Raw genomic sequence first — 24,452 nt, 5'->3', positions numbered from 1 at the left:
TATTAATTAATTAATTTGTGTGTGTGCCATCAACATGGCCCACATGTAGAGGTCAGAGGATAAATTGCAGGTTCTGGGGACCAATCTTAGGTCATCAGCCTTTGTAGTAAGCGCCTTTATCTGCTGAGTCATCTTGTTGGCCCTATGAAATGTTTTTAATTTCATACAAACATCACTTTTAGGTTTCAAACCATCTTTCTTGTCCTTTAATCTTAGTCACTGCTCTGATGCTGTGAAGAGACACTATGACCAAGGCAACTCTTATAAAAGAAGGAATTCAATTTGCTTACAGTTTCAGAGGTTAATCTGTTATCATAATGGTGGGGAGCATGTCAGCAGGCAGTTATGGAGAAGTTGAAAATCACATCCTGACCTATGGTGGGGGACAATTCTGTTGGTATGTGCTTTTAAAGCCTCAGAGCCCACCCACAATGACACACTTCCTCCAATAATGTCACAGCTCTTAATCCTTCTAATCCTTTCAAATAGGGGCACTCCCTGGTGACCAACCATTCAGATATGAGTCTATGGGGGTCTTTCTTATGAGAACCACCACAGACACTATGGGAAACCTCAGAATGGCACTATAACACTCAGCCTTTAAGGGATGAGCCATCTCTCCAGTCTCATAACTCTCTGTTTATTTGTGATTATTAAATCGGCTCTAATCCTGATAAAAACTCTAACCTCATATTTGCAGTGTCTCTTTCTCCTCCTTGGCTTAATGGATTTTGCAAGCAGCAGGAAAATTCTGATTTAACTTTTTCTTCTCCATCATTGAGGCCAGAGAAGACCTAGGGGAAAGGGGGAAACGGCATGATATCCACTTATGTGTGGAGAAGTAGATGTATGTGTGTGATATAGTGAGACTTCTCTGTCTCTGAAACTCACCAAATCTAGGTGCATGGCTGATGAGTAGCAGGTACTGTATTAGCTTTTCTGTGGTTGTGTGTATGACAGTACTTTAGGGGGTCATGGAAAATGTCTGCTTGCCCTAAGCAAATCCACCATAGCATACCCTCCCCTAGACCTCTCCCATTGACAGTCAAAATCTCCTATCACAGACACTCTTGAAGAAGCCATTCATTTCCACCTATGCTTGAATGGAAGAACTCTGACCATAATACTTACCCTGAACAAGAGTGGATCTCTAGAAAAGAGCCACAGTTACCAGAGTAACCAAACAAGCCCTGGCTTCTGCTTCAACTGACTTTCTATCATCTGTACAGTGGTTCCTGTAAAAACAACATTCCTGCAAATTGAATACATGGCATCCCATGGAAACTAATCCTGAGAGACAGCCATTCCTTACCCCAGAGATAGCCTGAGTGTCTCTGCTTGTCCACAGATCCTTGTACAATGAATAAGCCAAAGTAGCCAGGCTAAAGTGACACAGCTAGCAAGAACACAGATCAGAGATTAAATACAGATAAAATTGACAAGCTGTATGTTTTAAAAAGAAATAAGCCAGCTACAGAGTTGAGCAATAGAATAAATTGAACACAGAGACTTGGTTGTTAAGAAATAGTTTAGGCAAGGATATAGTATCCTCAACTGACCTACACTGCTGCTCTCCGTTAATGTGAGATAACCATTCAAATCTGTGATGTTTGACCTTTAATTTTGTTTGTGGTTATATTTATTGGGGAACATAATTTTCATGGTTAACCTCCCTACTTTAGTGACAAGTCCCATGATTTTTGACAAATTTTCATGGTTGTAGAATAAAGACTAGGACCAAACACAGTGTTTTCAACCTAACCCTTCTAAAAGTCCTGCATGTCCCTACTGTCATTAGCCCAATCCTACAGCAGGTATTGATTTCTGCTCCTTTTCCATTAAACCTTATAGATAGAGGACTATTGTTTATACACCTTGGATTCTGGGTTCTTTGTTTTATTGTCTTAGTTAAGTATAACTGTCAACTTGACACAGCTTAGAGCCACCTGAGAAGTGAGTCTCTAGTGATGGGTTGTCCAGAGCAGATTGATCGTTGTCATGATTTTGGGGATTGTCTTGATTGTTCACTGAGGTAGGAGGTCCAATGCATTGCGGATAGTATCATTTCCTAGGTAGGTGGTTCTGTGCTGGGTAAGGAAGCTGAGTGAGCACGAGCAACATTCCACCATGACCCCTGGTTCAAGTTTCTACTTGAGTTCCTATCTTGACTTCCCTTACTGATGAGCTGTAACTTGTAAGTGTAAGCTAAATAAATCCGTTCTTTCCTCTCTTTGAGGCAGGCTCTCATTGTGTTGCTCTGGATGGCCCGAAACTCGCTCTGTAGACCAAGATGGCCTCAAGCTCATACATATCTGCCTGCCTCTGGTTCCAGAGTGCTGGAATTAAAGCTGTGTGTCATCATGACTTGTTTTGTTTTGTTTCCAAATAAGCTTATTGGAGTAAGGCAGCCTGAGGGTAAAGGTGTTTGATGCTCGATGACTCAAGTTCCATCCTGGAAACTACATAGCAGTGCCAAAAGAGAACTGACTCCACTGAGTCGTCCTCTGACCTCCACCCAAGTGCACACATCCTTCCCCTCTCTCTTTCACACACACAAAAGAACATTAAAATGGCAATGAATCATGCTTGAGGGTCTCGGGGCGGGGGGGGGGGGGAGGCCATTCTCCTATCCCATCTGAAAGGGACCATTTTCTAGGACGGTCACAAGAAATTCCACTGTCAGCGAGTGTGTCAGATCATAACACTCTTGTTCAACCCTTGTGACCTCACAGCTTTATCTTTTCAGATGAACTGGGCTCTATCCAAGGCACAGCTAGAGCCACCCTATGATCTCATTGTGGAAAAGGGGAGGCAGGAAAGGGGAGGAGGCTCTCTCAGAAATGAAGTTTGAGCGATGAGAAAAGCTTCTGTTTGACTCCTGAGACACAGAAGCACCACCTTCCAGTGGGAAGTCTCCATCCATGCCCTTGGAATGGGCATCAATTCCTTCCCTCTGCTCCTTTCTTTCTGTCAACCCCCATGCTTAAATCCATGCTAAACCTTTCCTTTTTACTAATAAATTCCAACTCTGCCTCAAACTGGTTTGCCCTAAGTTCTGTTCTCTGTTGAAATCATGGCTCTTTGTAACTTTACTCCAGTGCAGGTCCCCAAAGGATAAGGGAACTCCTTAGGCTGCTGGAGGCAGAGTCGACAGGGTATCCTGTTGCATCATCACTGGCATAGACATATTCTAAAACATTTATTTCAAGAATTTCTTAGTCCAGATGTGGTGGCACAGGCCTTTGATCTAAGCACTTGGAAACCAGAGGCAGGCAGGTCTCCATGAGTTTGAAACCAGCCTGGTCTACATGGAAAGTTCTAGGCCAATCAGGACTAGTGTGACTCTATCTAAAAATAAATAAATAAATAAATAAATAAATAAATAAATAAATACACACACACACATATATACACATACATATATAAATATATACACACATACATACATAAATATACACATACATGTCTGTGTGTGTACTATGTCAAGGAACACAGATTTAGGTTGAAACAAACAAACAAACAAACAAGCAAGCAAACAAATTTCTGGGACAGGCAGGTATGGTGGTCCATGTCTAGTTCTTAGGGTGCTGAGACAGGAGAATTGCTGTGACTTTGTGGCCAAACTTGGTTACATAATAAATTTCATCCCTGCAGATTTTATTATATCATGTGTTTTACCACTGACGTACATATCCAGGCCCTGTTCAGCTCTTAATATTTTAAAAATAGTTCTGTATTGGGCTATTCATCTACCAACTTTAAATTCACAACCAATCAAATCAATATAAATATTTTGCATTTTGATGGGTAGTTCACCAAATACAAAATAATAGCAGGACGGTGCTTTTTCTCTTAATGAAGTCACACATCTGTCTCGATTGCACTGCATTGAGGGGATGAAGGCTCAGCATCAGTTTTATTTTTATTTTTCATCTTTAGAGAGATAAGCACCGAGAAAACCTGATTACATAAATATGTAGATATAAGAAGTAGAAGGAGTTTTGTTACAGTTCTGCCAATCAATTCTTGGAACGATGAGTTATTTTCTAAAAAAAAAAAATCATAGAGTCATCTTTGTTGAAAATTGCTTTTAATGAGTTATCAGCTTGCTACTCAGTAAAGTCTTTCAATTCTGTTGCCCAAATCATTGGAAGTCATCTGACTTGCAAAGAGGCTCCTCTTCTGAAAGGCATTCATTTAGCCCGTCACTAGGAAGCCTATTAAAAAGTATTATAAAGGTGGCCTGTTATCTCAGTAGCAAAGATCCTTAGGAAGAATAATCAGGAAGTCCGTGATGCAGGTTAGTGGGGAGGGTCCTTGCCTAATATGCTTGAGGCCCTGGGTTTCATCCCCAGCACCTCATAAACCACATATAATCCCAGCATTGGCGTGGGGGCATGAAGGCATGATGACCTGAAGTCCAAGGTTATCTTCAACTTCACAGCAAATCTGAGGCCAGTCTGAGCTAAAGGAGACCCTGCCTTGAAAAAACAAAACAAAACAAAACAAACAAACAAAACTACTAACTTGTCAAGTTAAAAGGATTGGAAATTAGTCATTTCAACTCCTCCCCCAAACCCACCCACCCTACCCCAAAATAAAAACAATTTAACTTGATTTCTTTTTATCCTTTTCCCTTCCCTTCCCTTCCCTTCCCTTCCCTTCCCTTCCCTTCCCTTCCCTTCCCTTCCCTTCCCTTCCCTTCCCTTCCCTTCTCCCATCTCCTTTTTTTTTTTTTTTTTTTTTTTTTTTGGAGACATGGTTTCACAATGTAGCCCTGGCTAGCCTGGAACTTTCTACGTAGCCAAGGTTGGCCTTGAACTCACAGAGATCCTACTGCTTCTATTTGGAGTACTGGGATTAAAGGGACACACCAGCACTCTAAACCTGAAGAAAATTGTGATTATCTAAATTTGTGTCTAATAGGCCCTTGAAAATTAGTTGCGTATGGTAGTGTAGGACTGTAATGCCTGCGCTGAAGAGGCTGATGCAGGAGGATCCTGAGTTCAAGAATAGCCTTGGTAAACTGGGCGTGGTGGCGCACGCCTTTAATCACAGTACTCAGGAGGCAGAGGCAGGCGGATTTCTGAGTTCTAGGCCAGCCTGGTCTACGAAGTGAGTTCCAGGACAACCAGGGCTATACAGAGAAACCCTGTCTGGAAAAACCAAAAAAAAAAAAAAAAAGAATAGCCTTGGCAAATCAGTTATAGCACTATTTGTAACACTCATTTAACTTTTTTTTTCTATGTATAGCTTTTTGGTTGGGGTGCTATGCTTAACTTTTTGAAGTATTTTGTAATAAAATATAGACATGATATTGTCATTGCACAATACTTTCAGTACACAGGGAGCAAGAGATAGTTTATTCTTTTTTGTTTGTTTTTGTTTTTTCGAGACAGAGTTTCTCTGTGTAGCCCTGGCTGTACTGGAACTCACTCTGTAGACCAGGCTGGCCTCGAACTCAGAAATCTGCCTGCCTCTGCCTCCTAAGTGCTGGTATTAAAGGCGTGCACCAACACACCCGGCAATAGTTTATTCTTGAGTTAGATATGTCCAGGAACACAGGTTCAGTTTGACCTAGATAATATGTTCTTACATGGAAATGATTTCATGAAATATTTACAGTTACCGAACAACAGAAAGTCAAATCAAGGCACTTTTCAAATATGCTGGTGAGAAAAAAAGATGAAAAAGGGAAAAGAAAAAGGAAAATGTCGTTTATTGTTTTGAACACCAGGGAAGGGCAAACAGGGTCCCTGTATTTGGGGTTTCTCTTGAACTTTTAACAGAGAGTATCCTTGCTGTCTCCCTGTATCCTGCTGTGAGGCCCCAGCTCTGAAGACAGGGGATGGGGGTGGGGTGGGGGCGGGGTGGGATCGAAGCTGAAAGCCTGTAGATGAAAGGAAGCGCGGGAAGCCGGGGCAGATGACACGTGACCTTCTTTACTCTGGTGGAGGCAATGGCCTCTGGTCTCAGGGGCATATTTATACAAAAATCACACAAAGGTGGCACTCTGCCAGGGATGACTCATAGTTACATAACAGGCTACATCGTTGGTGATATGTGCTGCTGGCTGACTCATCTTCCCGGATATCCTGTGTGAGCCATATTTAGCACATTATGGATTTCTACATTGGTGCTTTGCTGTTTAAACCTTTTCGTGGCCCGTATGGCCTTCAGTTCTCTTTACCTGCCTTTCATTTTTTTCTTTCTTATAATTTTTTCTTCAGTATAGATTTGATGCCTTGTAGAATATCCCATCTTCTGGATATATTCAGTTGTTTCTATCTGATATATTTTGTTTGTCTATTTATTTATTATTATTAGTCCCTCTCTCTGTGTGTTACGTCCATATCTGTGCATACACGTTTGCCCGTGTTTGGACATGGTTGTGTGGAGGTGAGTGTGCAAAGACAGCCTGGGATAAATGAGAACCTTCCCTAAAAAAAAAGAGAGACAGAAAGAGAGAGGGAGAAGGAGGGAGGGAGGGAGGGAGGGAGAGAGAGAGAGAGAGAGAGAGAGAGAGAGAGAGAGAGAGAGAGAGAGAGAGAGAGAGAGAAAGAAAGAAGAAAGAAAGGAGAAAGAAAGAAAGAAAGAAAGAAAGAAAAAGAAGAAAGAAAGAAAGAAAAAGAAAAAAAGAAAGAAAGAAAGAAACAAATCAACAACATCCAGGTTTGGGCAAAGACTAAATTTAAATATGTATTTAATAAAATATAAAAAACATGGCTCACTTTCTATGGAATATTTCCCAGGACCAGCAGCCATCTCTTGCATTTTATTTATTTATTTATTTATTTATTTATTTTTTGAGACAGGGTTTCTCTATAGCCCTGGCTGTCCTGGAACTCACTTTGTAGACCAGGCTGGCCTCGAACTCAGAAATCTGCCTGCCTCTACCTCCCGAGTGCTGGGATTAAAGGCGTGTACCACCACGCCCGGTCTCTCTTGAATTTTCTAGGTGGGAGATGCGTACCCTAAAATTGCACTGTGCTCTGGCAATGGGTAACTAAAAGTTCAGTCTCAGAAGACTGCCTCCCACCCCCCAGTGCCCAAACCCCGGAGCTTCTAGAGACCAGCTGGTTGTAAATTGAGGCTGTTTACACAACTCCTTTCATAGGTTCAATAATTTATTACAAAGGTCTGCAGAACCCAAGGAAAAAGTGACATTTGCTGGCTTCTTACAAAGGACTACAAGAACTCATGCCTATTAAACCAACAATACTGTTATTCCTAGCATCATAGTCTAGAATATATCTCGTTTCAGAGGAAACCAATATGGTCAAAATATCCTGCTTTAATACCATGTTTTCCCCACGACAGCAGTATAAATCCAACAGGGACATGACTCCATATGTAGGCTTTATTGGCTGCTAACATGTCTCCATTTAAGGCGGCTTTACAAACTGCGTCCCTGTGAGATGCTCTGAAGGTTTTTGCACCACAGGTTATTGTACCACTCTGAGACTTGGAAAATCTTTCCTTTGTAACACAGGAGAACTGTGAAAGGGATGTGTCTGCTTTGGCCTGTGCTTGCTTTCTCAAGGTGTGTGACAGGCTTTCCCCATAGAGGGGTAGGGGGGGAGCCAATTCAGCCTAATTAAAAGTAGAAAAGGCAAGTTTATTTGGGAAATGGGCTCTTGGGTGAGTTCACCAGTCTCAGGGGGAAATACTGGAAAAAGTCGCAGGCAGACGATATCGTGGAAGTTTTTTATAGACTGCAGGTGAAAGAAAAGGATGCATTTGCCACAGAATGTGTGTGTGTGTGTGTGTGTGTGTGTGTGTGTGTGTGTGTGTGTGTGTGTGTGTGTGTTGGGGAGCCTTGGGTGGCTGGTGACTTCATGAGGTTGGGACAGTTGTCAGGAATGTCAGGAATGCAGGACTGGGCTTTTGGTGCCTTTTCTGTTTGTAGGCTTTCTAGGGGAAGGGGGAAGGGAATTTGCTGGACCATGTAGGTGAGGGACACAGCCAGGATCTCCAATTAGTGTACACCAGCTTTAAGAAACTGGCTTGTGTAAGGTAAGGATCCAGCTGATTTCTTAGAAACTTGATGCACACACACACACACACACACACACGCGCGCTCACACACACACACACACACACACACACACACACACACACCACCTTCCTCTGCTTGATCCTGAGCCTCCATATCCTGCACATGAAGACTTTAGACAAGTGCTACCACACCTGGTTCTATGCTGTGCTTGGGTTTGAACCTAGGGCTATCTGCATGCTAAGCAGATAGTCTACCAGTTCAGCTGTATCCTCAGCCCTTGCCATGTATTTATTTGTTTGAATCAAATATCACTATGTAGCTCAATTGGTTTTAAACTCAAAAGCCCTTCTGCTTCGGTCTCCTAAGTACTAAGACTATGGGCATGTGGTACCATGCCCGGTTCTACTTATCTTTAAATTTTCTTTAAAAACATTTGCTTGTTTGATTTGTTAAGAGTGTGCATGTATGTGTGTGCCACGTGTGGAGATCAGAGGACAGTTTGCAGAAGTTTGTTCTGTCCTTCCATCATATGGATCCCAGAAAAGTCAACTTGTTGGGCTTGCCTACAAGCATCCGTAAAGACTGAGCCGTCGTCTCACCAGCCCTCAGCTTGTCTTTTTTTTTTTTTTTAACTTTAATTAAAAAAAAAAAATTGTGTGTATTGGTGTTTTGCCTGAATATGTATGTCTGCATAAGGGTGTTGGGTACCCAGGAACTGGAGTCATATACAGTTGTGAGCTGCTATGTGGGTGTTGGGAATTGAACCCAGGTCCTTTGGAAGAGTAGACTGTGCTCTTAACTGCTGAGCCATATCTCCAGTCCTGCTACTCTTACCTGCCCCCCTCAGAAATCTGCCAGCCTCTGCCTCCTTGGTGCTGGGATTAAAGATGTGCACCATTCATAGTTCTTCTATCTCTCAAATAATAAGTTCCCTGTAAGTTATAAAATTTGACTTCTAACTCATCTATTTAGAGTAAGACCAACAAAGCCATCCTAGTGGATAAGACTAAGTTGTTGCAGGGCAAATCTCACTTGTCTGCTCACTAGCAGCATGTATGCAGGCAAATGACTTAAAATCTATGAATCCCAGCGTAATCAGCAACAGAATGTCTATCACTTGTGCATTTTGAAGGCTGAATGAAGTATTTTAAATGCAAAGTGCTTTTAGTAGAGCACTCAGTAAATAGAAGCACTCAACAGATTACCCTTGGCCGCAGTGTTTCCTTAGAGATCTTACCCAGTCACTACCTAGTCCCCATACTCAGACAGTGAACAAGTTCTGTGGTGGTTTGAATGAGAATGGGCCTCATGGGCTCCTAAATTTAAATACTTGGTCCCCAGTGTTGTGTTTTATAAAAAGGTAAGAGAAAACAGGGATGTTTAGTGGAAGCCAAGTGTGGTATGGGGGAAAGGGGGTGCCTCTGTGGGCCCATGCCGAAGCATTCCTTCCTCCTGGGGAATCAGCCGCACAATGGTATAGTGTAGAATAGAATTTATTTAGAATATGGGGAGGTGAGTAGAGGGGGTAGTAGAGACAGAGAAAGGGAGAGAGAGAGAGAGAGAGAGAGAGAGAGAGAGAGAGAGAGAGAGAGAGAGAGAGAGAGGCTAGCCATGAGCATGTGGAGAGAGGGGGGAGGGGGGGAGGAATAGGGGGAGAGAGAGAGAGAGAGAGAGTAAGGAGCAAGAGGACAAAGCAAGAAAACAAGAGAGAATAGGGCAAGCAGCCTCTTTTATAGTGAGTCAGGCACACCTGACTGATGCTAGGTAACTGTGGGGCAGAGCCTAGACTAAATGCAGACGCCCAGTAGCTGGAACTGTTTGGAAAGGATTAGGAGGTGTGGCCTTGTTGGAGGAGGTGTGTCAGTGGCCGTGACAATGTTTCCAAAGCTCACACTATTTTCAGTGTCTCTTGATCTGCTTTGCCATAGTGCCTCAAGATATAAGCTCTCAGCTCCACTCCAGTGCCAAGCCTGCCTACTCTCAACCATGCTCTCTACTTTGATGGTTATGGATTCTAACTCTTCTGAAACTGTAAGCCTCATGAAAACTCTTTCTTCTTTTAAGTTGCCTTGGTCATGGAGCCTTATCTCAATAACAGAATAATTTTTAAAAAAGTCCCTAAGACAGGTCATTCCATAGAATTCTTTTCTTTTCCCCCTTTACTCTGATTCTGTCATCAGGTAGCTTTGCTAAATGAACTTGAGCATCGTAAGTGAAATTCAGTGTGTGTTTACTAAAGAAGTGTACAGTAGCAAGCTTTAACAGAGTTGTAACTCCCTTCTGACTAGGGTGTGTTTCACTCATCGTGAGAGTGATGAGTTCCATGGTTCTGGAACTCAGTTCTCATGGTTCCTGCTCATGGGCTCATTCCACTGCACCTTGACACCTCTCAGAATGGAGCATCAAGACAAACCACTTGGGATTTACCACAACCACAGTGTATTTAAAGGATGCCTCTGTCAGAGAGAAGAGGTCGGGGATCAGGAGGAGTAGAAGGAGGGAAAACTACAGTTGGGGTCATTGAATGAGAGAATAATAATGATTACAATACTACTACTAATAATAATAATTACAATAATAAATGCCTCTGCAGCTGGCCTCCTGGATGTCTCTATGCTGCTGGCCTCCTGTGAGCCCAGACTGAGTTTCAGCATCAGCATCAACATTGTGAGTACTGCCATCAGGGAGAGTGGGGCTGGGTCTCACATTTGTAAACAGAGCACTAAACTCAAGTGGGAGAGCATCTACAGGTCCCAGGCCAGCCTGGGATGCTAAGTCCGAGAATCTGTCTCAAGAAACCCAAAAATCCACCAATCCAAAACAGTTGGGGAGGTAGGTGGGACACATATTTGTAATCCCAGCACTTAGGAAGATGAGACAGGAGGATCACCATGAATTAAAGTACAGCCTGGGCTAAAGAGTGAAAGTTATCTCAAGATAAAACCAAACAAAAGGAAAACCCAGGCAAACCAAGGAAGCAGGTTGGTGAGGAGAGGCTGAGGCTACAGCTCAGCAGAAGAGCACTAGCCTACCATGGACAAGCCTCCTCATTTGATTTCTGCCACTAGAAAAAAGGGTTTGTGTGTATGTGTAGCAAAGATATATTCATATGACATTCATAGCACAAAACAAATGTATAGAATAATTAAAATAGCAATATATAACTATAGCCTATATAGCTATAGCCAATTTTTGACAACAGTATTAAAAACATACATTGGGGAATAAAAGTCCCTTCAACAGTGGTGCTGAGAAACTAAAAACAAAAGCAAAAAAAACCAACAAAACACTATTCACACACCAAAGAATGAAAGTAGATCCATATCTCTTACCTTGAACAAAAATAAATTCAGAATGAATAAAAAATTTTAATAAACATTTGAGACATTGAAACTGGTAGACTAAAGGGAAAACCTTCAAGACACAACTGTAGGTATGAACTTTCTGAAAAGGACTCTAGTAGCACATGAACTAACCCCAAAGAATTGGTGGTGGGATTACATTAAAGAGCTACTGTACAGCACAGGAAACCATTAACAGAGTGAAGAGACCCTGTACAGAAGAAGAGGAGAGAAAATCTTTGCAAGCTGTACTTCAAAGAAAAAAATAATATATAGACTATATAAAGAACAGATCTAGGATATATAAAGAACTGTGAAGAGCAGGGCGTGGTGGCGCACTCCTTTAGTCCCAGCACTTGGGAGGCAGAGGCAGGCGGATTTCTGAGTTGGAGGCCAGCCTGGTCTACAAAGTGAGTTCCAGGACAGCCAGGGCTACACAGAGAAACCCTGTCTTGAACCCCACCCCCCACCCCCCAAAAAAAGAGAAAGAACTCTGAAAATCAAGCACAAAACAGACATCTTCAATTAGCAAATGGGTTCATGAATTGAACAGTTCTCAAAAGAAGAAAGACAACCCAGGTGCAGTGGCACACTCCTGTAATCCCATAACTCAGAAGGTGGAAGCAGGAGGAACAGAAATTAACCTGTTTCAAGCCTGGTGGTGATGACGCACACCTTTAGTGTAAGCACCCAGGAGGCAGAGGCAGGCAGAGGTCAGCAGATCTCTGTGAGTTCAAGGCCAGCCAGATAGTTCCAGGACAGCCAGAGCTGCACAAAGAAACTGTCTCAGAAAAAAAAAAAAATTCCAAGGAGGAAACATAAATAAATGATTAATAAATATTTTGAATAGTCTTAAATATCCATAGATATCAAGAAAATAAAAGTTAAAGGTACTTTGAGATTTCATTCCAACAGAGGACAACACATACTTGATAGTCCATAGAGAAAGGACAGTAGTTATGCTGTGGAAATATACGTTGGTATAGACTCTGTGGAAATCAGTGTGGTTTCTTAAAACACTGAGAACAGACCTCCATACAAGCCAGGTATACCATTCTTGGGTATATATACTCTGGGGACTCTAAGTCAACATACCACAGACTTAGTTAATTACACACCCATATTTACTGAGCCACTGTTGATGCTATCCCGGAAACAGTTCAGATCTAGGTGTTCATCGCAGAGGAGTGGATGAGGAGATGTGACACATGAATAAACATGACACTTTATCCAGCAATGAAGAAAAATGAAATAATGATATTGGCAGGAAAATGAATGGAATTGATTTAATTTTTATGTATATATTGGAGGGGGGTGAGCATAGGTCATGAGACTAGGAAGGGGTCCATGACAGGGACAAAAGAAATCTTAAGGGAAGGGGAGAACAAAGGAACAATGGAACCCGTCTAACATGAAAGCAGGACACAGGTTACTAAGTGAGGTGTGGGAACCAGTATGTGGATACAGGGAGATGGGAAGGTTGGGAAGAAACAAAAAAGGCGTGTCTGAAAAAAACCTAGCCCCTGGCATAGTGGCACATGCCTTTAATCCCAGGACACAGGGAGCAGAGGCTGTTGATCTCTGTGAGTTCAAGGCCAACCCTGTCTACATAGTGACTTATAAGACAACCAAAGCTATATAGTTTTGTTTGTTTGTTTGTTTGTTTTGTTTTGTTGTTTGTTTTTAAAGCACAGAAACCTATCACTTACTATGCTACTTAAAATAAAGTTGATAATTTTCAAAAGAGGGGGGATGTGGGTGATATGAGTATGTCTGTCACTCAGTGGTGGAGTCACTTGGGTTTGATTCCCTACCAGCTGAAGCAGGAATAGCAGTGTGACATACATTCATGTGGTGTTGAAGACAGAGGCTGACCTCTCTGAGATGGCCGGAGAACCCACCAAGGATGAGGCAGAGTGTGTACTCAGCATCAGGTAGAATCGTGAACCCAGAAGGATGGAGAATCCAACCAGGTTATGGCCAGTGGTCTAGACAGCAAGTTCTGTGGTGACCTGGAGATATGAACAAGGAGTAAAGCCCATGGCAGGCGCTGGCATGTCAGGATGGTTCTAGTTTCATTTCTATAGCTGTGATATTTTAATATCCTGACAAAAGGCAGCATAAGGAAAGAAAGAGTTTATTTAGCTTACTCTTCCAGGACATAGTCCATCACTGCTGGCAAGTCAAGGCAGAAAATCATCACATCAGGCATTGGTTACTTGTCTTTTGCTCTGATTAAAAACAAACAAACAAACAAACAAACAAACCAAAAAAAAAAAAATCCATGACCATGGCAACTTATGGTAGAGAAGGTTTATTCAGCTTACGTTCTGGATGGGTGAAGTCCACTTGATGGAGAGCTCACATCCTTTTTCTTTTTCTTTTTTTCCAAGACAGGGTTTCAGCTGGGTGTGGTGGCACACACCTTTAGTCCCAGCACTCGGGAGGCAGAGGCAGGCGGATTTCTGAGTTCGAGGCCAGCTTGGTCTACAAAGTGAGTTCCAGGACAGCCAAGGCTACACAGAGAAACCCTGTCTCAAAAAAACAAAAACAAAAACAAACAAACAAACAAAAAAGAACTGGAGGATGGATGGGCTATGTAACCTCAAAGCCTGCACTGTAACGGGCATCTTCTGGCAAAGCTACATTACCTAAATTTCCCCCAGACAGCACCACCAGCTGGTAACCACATGTCCAAATACCGGAGAGGGCGGGAACATTTCTCATGCAAAGCACCACATAACACATCCACAGTCAAGAACAGGACAAAGATCATTTCTTGCTTGCTTAGTGCTCAGTTAGCTTCCTCTACTGGTATATAGCCTGAAGTCTGACTCAGAGAACTGTGTCACCTACATTTACACTGAGTCTTTCTATATCAATTAACAATCAGGAAACTCCACCAGAACTGCCTACTCTGCCCAGAGGACCTGGTTTCCATTCCTAGCACTCACATGGCAGCTCGCAACTCATCTGTAACTCCAGTTCCTCGGAATCTGATGCCTCTTTTGGCCTCCCCAGGCAATAGACATGAAAATGGTGTGGAGACACATGCAGGCAAAACATCCATACCACATAGAATAAATAATGAAAAGAAAAAGACAGTGTCCCACAGGCAAGCCACCCTGATCAAGATAACTCCTAAGACTTTCTGCAGATAATTCTAGGTTGTGTGAAATGAAGTCAAACTTAAGTAGAACAAAGGTCCTCGTGTCTGAGACCAGAGAACCAAGAACAAAAGCTACACAGTGGGTGTGTCGAAAAACAAATGATTCTGTAGGTAGGCCCTTTCTGTTAATAAATAGGCTACATACCTAAAACTTAATGAGTAAAATAAAACAGCTTCAAAGACTCAAAGGGGCTATAAATTTTGTCTATAGAATACAGAACAGAATAATATCCTTCTTGCTCAAGGTTCCTCCTATTTGGCCTCATCTTCAAAACCATCGCCACAAATGTTTCTCTAAAATACAAACCCAGACAATTTTCCATTAAAAAGCTTTGGATGGTGTGAGACCTGAGCTCTACAGCCAGGGAGTGATAATTTCAGGGAGCTGGAAGCAGATGGAACATACTTTATTCACTCTGGCGAAGGCAGTCAAGCACCCCACTTCCAGGTTTCAGTAGTATAGTTACAAAGAATCAGACAAAAGTGGCATCTTGCCAGAGATGACTCATAGTTACATAACCAGGGATTACATCATTGTTTATTTGTATAAGCTGCTAACTCATGGTTCCCTGGATATCCGGTGTTCTTATCTTAGCTCATCGTGAGTATCAATGCTGGCACCACGGTGTCTAGATGCTAATTGGCCCTTAGGGCCTTTGTTCCACTCAGATGGCCTTTCTGTGCCTGTAGCAAAGTCAACTCACTGGAAAGATTCTAAACCCTCCACTGTCCAGCCCACTCTCGATAGGGATTACTGTCCACCCAAGCTCTTAAACACTGCTTACCAAAGTTTGCATTTCATGGGACAGTACTAGTAGTGTGCGAGTACTACATCTGTGGCTATAATTATTTGCCACAGAGTGAGTAGAGTATTAAGAACCAAACTTTATTTGGCTCACAGTTTTGTAGGCTAGGAAGTCGAGATCGGGTGGCCACAACTGGTGCATTTTATGACTGGAGACTCTGAAGAGATTCTGTACAAATGGTACAGGCCTTTATATCATCATATGTTGGGAAAGAGAGTAGCATTTGTGGTGGTTTGAAAAAGAATGACTAGGACAAAAGCTGGGAGTGACCACGGTGTTGTTAGAAAAGCGTGAAGACTTGGGACTTTCGATGAACAAAGCTTTTGAACGCTGTGTTCCGGGCTTAATGGGCCATCCTAGTAGTGGCTCGGAAGACAGTAGTGCTGAGGTCAGTATGAACTATGGAGGTCTAGCTCAAGACGTTTTATAGTGGCTGCTGAACTATAGTTATACCATCATGTGAAAATATTCCTAATTTCGAGACATGGTTTCTCTGTGTAGTCCTGGCTGCCCTAGAACTCACTTTGTAGACCAGGCTGGCCTCGAACTCAGAAATCCACCTGCCTCTGCCTCCCAAGTGCTGGGATTAAAGGCATGCACCACCACTGCCCGGCTCCTAAGAATACTTTAAGAACTAAAACTATCTTGGGCAAACTGGTTTTGGCTCACTTAGGCCAGCCATAAATTAACCATAAATTCCTAGAGTAAACTGGTCTCTGGACCAGTCATAAATTCTTATACAATATGTCCCTGACCTAAAGGTTATAAGAACTGCCTGACTACTTAACTGCTGTCTCTGAAAACAATGTTTGCTTACTATACATGTCTAGAGCTACTTTTCTGTATATGTTACAATTGAAGTTTTTGCCTTTTAAAACTTGAACAAACTGGAGATTGGGACAAATGGTAGTGAATAAAGACTTCATATGATTTATTCAGGCACCTTGGGAGTTTTCTTCTTCAGGTACCCCATAACAGTTTCAAAGGGAAACAGTAATAACTACTAGACTATGGTGATATTTTGACCAAAAAAAAAAAAAAAAAAAAAAAAATTGTGGCTGCCTTTTGCCTTTGCCCTAAGGTTACATTGAAGAGTTTTGACCTAATTTCATTGGGAAAGGAGATTTCAAGCCAGATTAGTTTCGACTGTGTCATGTGATTATTAGTGATCATGTTTTTACATACAGTTGGGAACAAGCAAAAGAAATTTAATCTAAGTGCTACCATGTAGTTTTCAGAAACTAAATTCAAGGTTCCAGGCCCTAAGGGAGCCTGTAGCTGAATGGCTTCTGTTGTAATCAGTTGTCTGAGTCCAGACAGCTCAGGGACAACTTGTAAGGAGACAGATGTTGGAGTCAAGCCATCTCAAGGCTGACTTCTCCATCTTGCTGGCAGGGTCAAACAAGTTCATGTTCCCAGGCCTAGGAATGAACACCTATTCCATTTTTCCAAATATTTTCTTAATTGTAGGTCAACTGGCAAAGAATATAGAAATTGCTGTTATCTAAACAAAGGTACATAAATTGTAAAAATATATAACCATTTTCCTGTTATGCACGAGTTAACTACATGCAGCTGATCAGCTCCTTTGATCCCTTATCACTCTGAGCTCCGGACCTAAAGTCTAGGAGAATGAATTAAGAACCTTGAAACCAGGTGTCCTGGATACGGTCCAGTCTCCAGTGGGTACTCCCTTGTTTAATCCATAATGTCAAAATGCAACTAGATAACACTGCAGCGATCCCCAGCTTTGTGTTCCCATCCTTTAAAAATGTTGTACAATCTCCCTTCGGAGATTCGATTCAGATCCCAAATTGGCTGCTTCCCTGAGCTTTCAGAAAATAAAGCTTTCATTTTTAAACTTCTGTAATGGGGTGTGTGTGTGGGGGGGGGAGGATGTTCCACCTCTAACTCAACAATATCTTCAATGAAATAGAGCAAACCTGGAGAACAAACAAACAAACAAAACAAACAAGAACATGTGCAGCTTGAGGAGAAAAAGAAAGAACAGTTGGAGTCAAGGCTTATGTTCAAAGAGACCAGATATTTAAAGACAGGATGGATGCAAATAGGAAAAAGGGAGAGGTGCCCTCAGGGAAAGACCCTACTTGGCTCAACTCTCAACAGAGAAGGAAAAACCTCAAAGCAAAACTTACTCAAATGTAATTCAAGGAGGGGTCTAGGCTCTCTCCTAAGCAGGCAGTGAACCTGGCAGCCTCTGCCATGTGGTTTTAGCTTTAGAGTCGTGAAGGATACAGGAGTAGGGTTGTGGATAGTTGAGAGCAGCTGAGGCCAGATGTGTGGCAGTGGAATGGCTGTGTGGAGGTCCAGAAAGAACTTTGTATGAAGCTGGATTGGGTTGGAGATGCCAGAGCTGTGGAATACCCACCAGAGAGCACTGCAGATAGGAAGTGGGGCCAACCTGAGAGAGAGAAGTGTGTTGCAGCCAACAAAGCTGGAAGAGAAGACCCTTTTGACATCAAACGTGGAAATACAAGATTTGGAGTTTGCCCTCTTGGGTTTTAGTCTTGTTTTTGCCCAGTAGGTCCTACTATGCCTTAATTCCTCCCCATTGGAACAGTAATGTACACTCTATACCATTGTATGCTGAAAGTATATAATTTGCTTTTTGATTTTACAGGGGGTTATAGTTTTGAGATTGTTATTGTTGTGCTTATAAAAAGATAAAGAGAAGGGAGATATATTTTATGGAGATGTTGTCAGGTATGGGGAAGGGGGTGCATCGGCAGGCCCATGCTGAGGCATTCCTTTCCCCTGAGGAACCAGCCAGGGTGGTATAGTATAGAATAGAATTTATTCAGGGCATGGGGATGGGTGTTAAGAGGGTAGTAGAGGCAGAGAAGTGTGGGTGGGGAAGGGAGAGAGAAGAAAAGTAGAGGCTGGCCATGAGCACATGGAGAGGTTGTGGGGAGGAAATGGGGGTTGGGGGGAGAGGAAGGCAAGCGAACAAGAGAGGAGCAAGAGCAAGAGAGTGAGGAGGGGGCAAGCAGCCCCTTTATAGCAGGTCAGGCATACCTGGCTGTTGTCAGGTAACTGTGAGGCAGAGCTTAGACAGAATGCTAACAGCCATGAGTATCAGAAGAGACTATGGACTTCTAAGCAGTCTTGAGACTGAAAGACTCTGGGGACTTTTGAAATTGGACTAAATGCATTTCAAATTAAAATATGGCTACAAGCCTATGGGGGCCAGGGAGTGAAATTTTGGTGGTTCAAATGAAAATGGTCCCTATTAGGTTCAAATATTTAAATGTTTGGTTTGCAGTTGTTGGAACTGATTAGAAAAGATTAGGAGATCTTGTCTGAAGAGGGATGTCATGAGGTGAGCTTCCAGGTTTCAGAAGTCCAAGCCATTCTCATGTTTGTGGATCAGATGTAAGCTCTGAGTTACTGCTCCAGGGCCATGCCTACCTGCTGCCATACTCCTTGTCATAATGATCTAGGACTATAACCCTCTGGAACTCTGTGGTGGTTTGAACATGCTTGGCCCAGGCACTATTAGGAGGTGTGACCTTGTTGGAGTAGGTGTGGTTTTGTTGGAGGAAGTGTGTCAGTGTGGGGGTGGGCTTTGAGATCTTCCTCCTTGCCACATAGGAGACTGTTTTTCATGCTTGCCTTTGTAACTCTCAGCTCCTCCAGTACCATGCCTGCCTAGATGCTGCCATGCCTCCTGCCTTGATGATAATGGACTGAACCTCTCAACCTGTAAACTAGGCTCAATTAAATGTTGCCTTGGTCATGGTGTCTTTTCACAGCAATGGAAACCCTAACTAAGACAAACCCACAAATTATACAGTTTCTTTTATAAGTTTCCTCGGTTGTAGTGTTTCTGTGATGACAATAGCAGAGTAACTGAAACATTTATAATCGTTTGCGTTTTGTTACCTATTAAAATGCTACAACTGAGCATTACCGTTGGGTTAAGTTTCAACCTGATAAAAGCCTCACCATGGAGATTAAATTCCAAGAAAGAATTTTGTTTGGGTACATTGGAAAAATAGAAAACACAAACCAGGCATAATGGTTTATAATTATTTTCCTACCATTTAGGATACTGATCTAGAAGGGTTGCCACAAGTTTAAATTAGCTGCTTCTACAGAATAAGATGATGCCTCAATAAGTAAATAACACATTTGTTAGCTATTTTTTAATTAATTAAAAAAAATAAAAAGGGCTGAGACGTTGGTGCTTCTCCTTGAGTGTTACAGAGTCTGGTCATCGGATTCATGGGGCTTAGTGTTGGTGCAAAGGTACTCCACAATCAGTGGTCCCCAGAAATCCCAATACCAGAGGCCAATGCCTGGTTCTCACCTATTGAGTGCCATGACTGAAACCCACAGAAAACCAGTGAGGGTGAAAGCTAAAGGAGTTAGCTGAGCAGCTTGGGAAGGAGGGCTCTGAGAGAGGCCAAGTTGCCATGACAGGTATCAGAAGTCACTAGAGCTGCCTACTAGGAAGGTTGCTGTTGCCTGGCTTTTGTTTAGGGATTTGGAAGGGGAGAAGCCTGGAGGGAAATGGCCATAAGCTGCCAGCATCCTATGGGTTGTCTGCCTCTGGCTTTTCCTTCCTTCGTTCCTTCATTCCTCCCTCCCCTTCCCCCCTTCCTCTGCCCCTTCCTCCCTCCTTCTCCTCCTCCTCCCCTCCCCCTCTTACTCCTTCAAGACAGGGTCTCACTGTGTAGCTCTGGATGACTTTGAATTCACTATGTAGACAAGGCTGTCCTCAAACTCAGAGATCCACCGGCATCTCCCTACTGAGTGCTGGCATGTGCCACTTGCTCATTATACCTGGCTCCAGTTATGGTTTTTCTAGGAACTAATAGATCTTCAGCTGTGGTCTACAAGTGGTTGTCAACTCACAGAAGACTTTATGTTCAGGGGGCCTGTCTTTAATGTCTCAACAGGGCTGAGCTGTTGGCCTCAGTGACATTCATGGTGGTGCACACCTGTAATCCTAACATTGTGGAGGTAGAGGTGGGTCAGCTTCAGTGAGTGACATGCCAAAAAAATAAGGCACTGTCCCATAAGCCAACCAACCAATCAACCAAACAAAGTAAATAAACAAAACCAGATATATTTTCACTATTTGGGGCACACCACCAAGCGTATTTGGTACATCCAGCCTTCCTCCTTTTCAAGGAACACATTTGTACTGGCTAGTTTTGTGTCAACTTGACACAGGCTGGAGTTATCACAGAGACAGGAGCTTCAGTTGGGGAAATGCCTCCATGAGATCCAGCTGCAAGGCATTTTCCTCAGTTAGTGATCAAGCGGGGAGGTCCCTTTGTGAGTGATGCCATCCCTGGGCTGGTAGTCTTGGTTCTATAAGAGAGCAGGCTGAGCAAGCCAGGGGAAGCAAGCCAGTAAAGAACATCCCTCCATGGCCTCTGCATCAGCTCCTGCTTTTTAACTTGCTTGAGTTCCAGTCCTGACTTCCTTTAGTGATCAGCAGCAATGTGCAAATGTAAGCTGAATAAATCCTTTTCTCCCCAACTTGCTTCTTGGTCATGATGTTTGTGCAGGAATAGAAACCCTGATTAAGACAAATTGGTACCAGCATAGTGGGGTATTCCTGTGACAACCTGACCATGTTTTGGGGAGGACTGTGGAAGGATTTTGGAACTTTGAGTTGGAAGATCTATTCGATGTTAAGAACTCTGTGGGATGTTGTATAGGAGCTTGGAAGATAATGTTGAGAACAGTGCAGAAGATGGAGGCCTGGTTTGTGAAATTTCAGAGGGAAGATTAAAGACTCTTTTCAAGGCCGTTGCTATTTTGATTGTGAAGATTCTGTGGTTCTGGTTAGCTGGGGCTGAAGAATCAGCTGTGATTAACAAGATACCAGAACTACTAAAGCAGGACCTTTGCATTACTGGGACTATTGATGCTGGTTAGCTGGAGCTAAGAAATTAGTGGTGATTAAGAAGAAACCAGTATCATTGAGGTAAAATCTTCTGAGAAGTGTTTTCTGAGAAAACAAAGAGGCTGTATTCCAGAGATAGCCAAGGTCGTACCTCGTGCTGCAGTGGGACTTAGTAATGTGTAAGGGTCACGCAGGTGGTACTGGTTTTGAAGGCATGAAGGGGTCACGCAGAGCAGGTGAGGCTCAGCACTGTGAGAGGCCATGGAAGGCCATTGGTGAAGGTGCAGCCTCAGTTGCAATTGATGGCCCAGGACTGAAGGGGTCATGCAAAGGATTTGAGGCTTAGCACCATGAAGAGAGCCTATGAGAGGCTATTGTTAAAGCCAAGTTACAGCAGAAGACAGCAGAATTTTGGAGATGCCAGTACCATGAGATGACTACAAAGAACAGCAATAGCAGTGTAGTACAGGCAGCTTGAGCCTAGAAGTCAACGTGTGTGCTACAAAGGGCATGGCTGGAGAAGTGACCCAAGCCCTTGGAGGAGCCCAGAACATCGTGAGTTGGATCCCAGACATTGGATGGTTGGAATTTTTGCTTTTGATTGTGGCTGTGCCATGATATTTTCACTCTTGAAGGAAAAAACTATTTTAGTAGAGCCCACAGTTAAGAGACTTCTAATTGTAAAAAGACTTTGGATTTTAAAAGAGATAGATATTTTAAAGAGATTGAAAATTTAAGAATATGTAAAGACTGTGGGACGTTTAAAGTTATTTAGACCTTGGGAATGAATAAGAATGTAAGGGTTGAGACTTAATAATGATGTGTTTGTGTGCCAAGTTGACAAGAGGTCAATTGTATTGGCTAGTTTTGTGTCAACTTGACACAGGCTGGAGTTGTCACAGAGAAAGGAGCTTCAGTTGGGGAAGTGCCTCCATGAGATCCAGCTGTGGGGCATTTTCCTCAGTTAGTGATCTAGAGGGGAGTTCCCCTTGTGGGTGGTGCCATTCCTGGGCTGATAGGATTGGGTTCTATAAGAAAGCAGGCTGAGCAAGCCAGGGAACGCAAGCCAGTAAGTAACGTCCTTCAATGGCCTCTGCTCCTGCTTCCTGACCAGCTTGAGTTCCAGTCCTGACTTCATTTGGTGATGAACAGCAGTATGGAAGTGTAAGCTGAATAAACCCTTTCCTCCCTAACTTGCTTCTTGGTCATGATGTTTGTGCAGGAATAGAAACCCTGAGTAAGACAACATTTCATTTTGACTTTCCTCATTACTAGCTCTTGGGATCATTTGAGCATGATTAGTTGATATCAGACTCAAGCCCAGGCATGAAGTCTGTCCGTGTTCTTGTCATGGTTACTATTGTTGTGATGAAATACCCTGGCCAAAAAAAGCAGGCCAGGGAGGAAAGGGTTTATTTAGCGTATGCATCACAGTTCATCATTATCACCATCAACCAGAACAGGAACTCAAACAGGGCAGGAACCTGGAGGCAGGGGTCTTGCAGAGGCCATGGAGGGGTGCTGCTTACTGGCTTGCTTCCCCTGGCTTGTTCAGCCTGTTTTCTTATAGAACCCAGGACCATCAACCCAGGGTGGTACTATCCACAATGGGCTGGGTCCTCCCCCATACTCACTAACTAAAAACAATTGCTCTATTAGCTTGCCCATAGCTCCATATCATGGAGGCATTTTCTCAGCTGAGACTCCCTTCTTTCTGATGACTCGCTTGCATCAAGTTGCTGTAGACCAGCCAGCACAGCCCTCAAGTTTCCATCTATGGTATTACCTCTTACTAAGTCTGGAGATGTTCAGATAGTTTTCTTGCAGTTCATCTCTTATTATTTCTATACCTAGCAAGAAAGGGAATGATGTGAATATATAGGGTATAATGTTTTCCTTTAGCATTTGCAGGTTATAAATAATAGAATTCATACCTGTGGAAGGAAGTCTCTGCCTTCACGTGGAGCTAGTCATATGTAGTTCTGCAGTATTGTTTCCCTAGAGAGTTGATGCTATAGTTCAGATAGTAAGTAGCCACTCAGAAAGCTCGTGCATTGAAGACTTGATCCTGTATATGCGAGCACTATTCAGACATGCGGCCTTGGGGAAGTGGATCATGAAGGCTCTTCCTTTTGCCGCTGGATACACCATTGTTGACAGTGGAACTATGGGACCTCATTAGGGTAACTGGATCCCTTAGGGTGTGTCCGAGATCTCTTCCTGTGACTCCTTCTTTGTTTTCTGTCAATGTGAAGTCGTGAGACCAAATATGTCAGTCTTCTTTTTAAGCCCCTCCCCTTCTCTAATATTTGTCACATCACTATTAAACTGGATGCGGGCAGACATGCCAGCACTGAGGAGGTGGAGGCAGAAGGACCCTAGGCCACATGAGGACCTTTTCCAAAACAAACAAACAAACAAACAAACAAACAAACAAATCAAGCCACAGAAATAAAAAGGTCTGACCATTACAGCCACCTCCCACTCCCTTGTACAGCTGAACCTTTGATGAGCTTTTGAACTCCATTCAAATGTAACCCTGGAGCACTGCTACCGCATCTGCTCCTCCTCTGCCCCCCCCCCCCCCCCCCCCAGCAAGCTCTGCTTTCTCAGTGGCAACCGGCTCTACCCTGCATTGTTTATAGAGCTAGCCAGCTCTGTGCTCACCAGCTGTGAGACCAGTGCTTCTTGGGGACAAGGACCTGCCCTTTTCCTTTCTCCCTGGAAGAACTGTTTTCAGGGTACTGAGCAGGGGATGGTGGAGGTTTGCTGAGAGGTTATTCATAGTTCTGGGAGAAGGAAACCACCCTGGTATCTCATGTTACCTGGCCTGTGACTCGGGTTGTCAGGAAAGGACTATTTACATGAAACTCTAGGGTGCATGTGCCAAGGCTATGGCCCTGCCTGGATCAGCAAAGCCTGAGCTGTAAAATCGGTCGTGGAACACATCCTGGGTCTCTGCTGCTGCTGGTACAGACTGGCCTGCATACATCTCCTGCTGAGATCTTGGCACCCAAGCATACTGTGTGAAGCTTAAAGACGAAGCCACTTCCCCTTCCTCTCTGCCAGCTCTTAGAACTCTATAGTGGTGTAATCACTCTGTGGCTCACTGAGATGACAAATCTCTTTGCATTAATAGCACTCAGTGACCTTAATTCTCAGGTGTGAGCACGGGAAACACATGTCCTTAAGTCTTCTCTGTTATATCATTTTAAAGTCCCTACCTATAATATTGGGATTGAACAAACTTTTTTCC

At 43.1% G+C, this 24,452-nt stretch overlaps 1 long non-coding RNA gene across 3 annotated transcripts; it reads right to left on the bottom strand.

The window, feature by feature from the left end:
• Positions 1-4,204: 4,204 nt before the first annotated feature.
• On the bottom strand, positions 4,205-23,931 carry Gm38791. Of its 3 annotated transcripts, XR_868982.1 has the most exons (4): positions 23,864-23,931; positions 23,131-23,437; positions 22,983-23,046; positions 4,205-4,481 (listed from the first exon to the last, which is right to left on the bottom strand). It is a non-coding gene; the product is annotated as a predicted gene, 38791 (long non-coding RNA). The 3 variants fall into 3 exon arrangements; XR_868981.1 differs by lacking the exon at positions 22,983-23,046; XR_003956377.1 differs by lacking the exons at positions 4,205-4,481; positions 22,983-23,046 and adding an exon at positions 13,161-13,352.
• Positions 23,932-24,452: the final 521 nt, after the last annotated feature.

This window comes from Mus musculus, chromosome 6, assembly GCF_000001635.26.
Source record: "Mus musculus strain C57BL/6J chromosome 6, GRCm38.p6 C57BL/6J".
NCBI lineage: Eukaryota > Metazoa > Chordata > Mammalia > Rodentia > Muridae > Mus > Mus musculus.
The sequence above is the reverse complement of the archived record's forward strand: the minus strand, read 5'-3'. Positions and strand labels throughout refer to the sequence as shown.